Source organism: Triticum aestivum, chromosome 4A, assembly GCF_018294505.1.
Source record: "Triticum aestivum cultivar Chinese Spring chromosome 4A, IWGSC CS RefSeq v2.1, whole genome shotgun sequence".
NCBI classification, from domain to species: domain Eukaryota; kingdom Viridiplantae; phylum Streptophyta; class Magnoliopsida; order Poales; family Poaceae; genus Triticum; species Triticum aestivum.
In genome coordinates this window covers 349,666,001-349,670,261 of record NC_057803.1, presented here as the reverse complement: position 1 = coordinate 349,670,261, position 4,261 = coordinate 349,666,001, and positions in this window count along the sequence as shown.

The window sequence follows — 4,261 nt, the reverse complement described above, 5'->3', positions numbered from 1 at the left end:
GGGGGGGGGGGTTTCTTGTAAGCCACCCTTTCTCCATGAATCTGTGTCGGATTCCCTGAGCTAGTTGGTTAAGCTAAACGACAACTTGGAGAGTTGGAAGATAAAAGCTTGTCTGACTTAGTTCATGTTAAGGGATAACTTTTATGCGTGTGTGTGTGTTGAAGAAAGATGATATCTCCATTGATTGGTCTTCGTGATAAGTTGTTGGATCTATTGCCTTGTCCAGACTTTGACTTGAGTATGGGCTATCGTCAAGTCAAATCAGAACCAATGATTTTCGTAATGTTGTCTTACTCGTGGTTGATCCCTCGAGCATAAACCATTACATCTTTTGGTCTGACCATTGCTATCACCGTGTTCACATGATGGTGGAAGTCCAGTAATATGGAAAATTCTGATGAGTTGTTGTTCAGCCCATCAGCAGCATTTTTGTCTCCCCCATGATTCATGTTGAACATCAACCTAGTGTTGAAAACCTTGTAAGCAATACCTTCGTGTTCCGTTCATGAAGCTTATGCTTGAATGAAAGAAGTGACTTTCTCCAAGTTCACGTTCATTAGGTGTAAGTTGCCGCCATGAATTTGAGAAAGGTTTGTTTTGTTTCCCTTGGAATCATCCCAAATCGGTCATGCATACGTATGAAGTATCCCAAACCTTTTTTTTGAATTTTTTTGCCTCTAGATCTTGAAAGCCCCGTAACTTTTTTTGTGTTAGGTTTTTGGGTATTTTGAAAATGTTTAACGAGGTTCCCCTAGTTAAGTTTGGATGTAACTTTTCGAGTAGATGATTTTTCATATATAAAACTTTTTAATCCGAGTTCGTATGCAAAAGTTATGCCCATTTTACAAATTTCCAGAGATATTTTGCAAATAAAGTCGAAATTTATATTTATAAATTTTCCCAACAACTAGACCAAATATGACATGGCAAACTTATTTTCTTTTATTTTTTTGACATTTTTATCATTTTCTTATTTTTTTTTAAAACTGAAAAGGCGGTCCACAGGGGGGGGGGGGGTTTCTTGTAAGCCACCCTTTCTCCATGAATCTGTGTCGGATTCCCTGAGCTAGTTGGTTAAGCTAAACAACAACTTGGAGAGTTGGAAGATAAAAGCTTGTCCGACTTAGTTCATGTTAAGGGATAACTTTTATGCGTGTGTGTGTGTTGAAGAAAGATGATATCTCCATTGATTGGTCTTCGTGATCAGTTGTTGGATCTATTGCCTTGTCAAGACTTTGACTTGAGTATGGGCTATCGTCAAGTCAAATCAGAACCAATGATTTTCGTAATGTTGTCTTACTCGTGGTTGATCCCTCGAGCATAAACCATTACATCTTTTCGTCTGACCATTGCTATCACCGTGTTCACATGATGGTGGAAGTCCAGTAATATGGAAAATTCTGATGAGTTGTTGTTCAGCCCATCAGCAGCATTTTTGTCTCCCCCATGATTCATGTTGAACATCAACCTAGTGTTGAAAACCTTGTAAGCAATACCTTCGTGTTCCGTTCATGAAGCTTATGCTTGAATGAAAGAAGTGACTTTCTCCAAGTTCACGTTCATTAGGTGTAAGTTGCCGCCATGAATTTGAGAAAGGTTTGTTTTGTTTCCCTTGGAATCATCCCAAATCGGTCATGCATACGTATGAAGTATCCCAAACCTTTTTTTTGAATTTTTTTGCCTCTAGATCTTGAAAGCCCCGTAACTTTTTTTGTGTTAGGTTTTTGGGTATTTTGAAAATGTTTAACGAGGTTCCCCTAGTTAAGTTCGGATGTAACTTTTCGAGTAGATGATTTTTCATATATAAAACTTTTATTCCGAGTTCGTATGCAAAAGTTATGCCCATTTTACAAATTTCCAGAGATATTTTGCAAATAAAGTCGAAATTTATATTTATAAATTTTCGCAACAACTAGACCAAATATGACATGGCAAACTTATTTTCTTTTATTTTTTTGACATTTTTATCATTTTTTTATTTTTTTAAAACTGAAAAGGCGGTCCACATGGGGGGGGGGGGGTTTCTTGTAAGCCACCCTTTCTCCATGAATCCGTGTCGGATTCCCCGAGCTAGTTGGTTAAACTAAACCACAACTTGGAGAGTTGGAAGATAAAAGCTTGTCTGACTTAGTTCATGTTAAGGGATATCTTTTGTGCATGTGTGTGTGTTGAAGAAAGATGATATCTCCATTGATTGGTCTTCGTGATCAGTTGTTGGATCTATTGCCTTGTCAAGACTTTAACTTGAGTATGGTCTATCGTCAAGTCAAATCAGAACCAACGATTTCCGTAATGTTGTCTTACTCGTGGTTGATCCCTCAAGCATACACCATTACATCTTTTGGTCTCACCATTGCTATCACTGTGTTCACATGATGGTGGAAGTCCAGTAATATGGAAAATTCTGATGAGTTGTTGTTCAGCCCATCAGCAGCATTTTTGTCTCCCCCATGATTCATGTTGAACATCAACCTAGTGTTGAAAACCTTGTAAGCAATGCCTTCGTGTTCCGTTCATGAAGCTTATGCTTGGATGAAAGAAGTGACTTTCTCCAAGTTCACGTGCATTAGGTGTAAGTTGCTGCCATGAATTTGAAAAAGGTTTGTTTTGTTTCCCTTGGAATCATCCCAAATAGGTCATGCATACGTACGAAGTATCCCAAACCTTTTTTTTGAATTTTTTTGCCTCTAGATCTTGAAAGCCCCGTAACTTTTTTTGTGTTAGGTTTTTGGGTATTTTGAAAATGTTTAACAAGGTTCCCCCAGTTAAATTCGGATGTAACTTTTCGAGTAGATGATTTTTCATATATAAAACTTTTTAATCCGAGTTCGTATGCAAAAGTTATGCCCATTTTACAAATTTCCAGAGATATTTTGCAAATAAAGTCGAAATTTATATTTATAAATTTTCCCAACAACTAGACCAAATATGACATGGCAAACTTATTTTCTTTTATTTTTTTGACATTTTTATCATTTTTATTATTTTTTTTAAAACTGAAAAGGCGGTCCACAGGGGGGGGGGGTTTCTTGTAAGCCACCCTTTCTCCATGAATCTGTGTCGGATTCCCTGAGCTAGTTGGTTAAGCTAAACAACAACTTGGAGAGTTGGAAGATAAAAGCTTGTCTGACTTAGTTCATGTTAAGGGATAACTTTTATGCGTGTGTGTGTGTTGAAGAAAGATGACATCTCCATTGATTGGTCTTCGTGATCAGTTGTTGGATCTATTGCCTTGTCAAGACTTTGACTTGAGTATGGGCTATCGTCAAGTCAAATCAGAACCAATGATTTTCGTAATGTTGTCTTACTCGTGGTTGATCCCTCGAGCATAAACCATTACATCTTTTCGTCTGACCATTGCTATCACCGTGTTCACATGATGGTGGAAGTCCAGTAATATGGAAAATTCTGATGAGTTGTTGTTCAGCCCATTAGCAGCATTTTTGTCTCCCCCATGATTCATGTTGAACATCAACCTAGTGTTGAAAACCTTGTAAGCAATGCCTTCGTGTTCCGTTCATGAAACTTATGCTTGGATAAAAGAAGTGACTTTCTCCAAGTTCACGTGCATTAGGTGTAAGTTGCCGCCATGAATTTGAGAAAGGTTTGTTTTGTTTCCCTTGGAATCATCCCAAATCGGTCATGCATACGTACGAAGTATCCCAAACCTTTTTTTTGAATTTTTTTTCCTGTAGATCTTGAAAGCCTCGTAACTTTTTTTGTGTTAGGTTTTTGGGGATTTTGAAAATGTTTAACAGGGTTCCCCCAGTTAAATTCGAATGTATCTTTTCGAGTAGATGATTTTTCATATATAAAACTTTCTAATCCGAGTTCGTATGCAAAAGTTATGCCCATTTTAAAAATTTCCAGAGATATTTTGCAAATAAAGTCGAAATTTATATTTATAAATTTTCCCAACAACTAGACCAAATATGACATGGCAAACTTATTTTCTTTTATTTTTTTGACATTTTTATCATTTTTTTATTTTTTTAAAACTGAAAAGGCGGTCCACAAGGGGGGGGGGGTTTCTTGTAAGCCACCCTTTCTCCATGAATCCGTGTCGGATTCCCCGAGCTAGTTGGTTAAACTAAACCACAACTTGGAGAGTTGGAAGATAAAAGCTTGTCTGACTTAGTTCATGTTAAGGGATATCTTTTGTGCATGTGTGTGTGTTGAAGAAAGATGATATCTCCATTGATTGGTCTTCGTGATCAGTTGTTGGATCTATTGCCTTGTCAAGACTTTAACTTGAGTATGG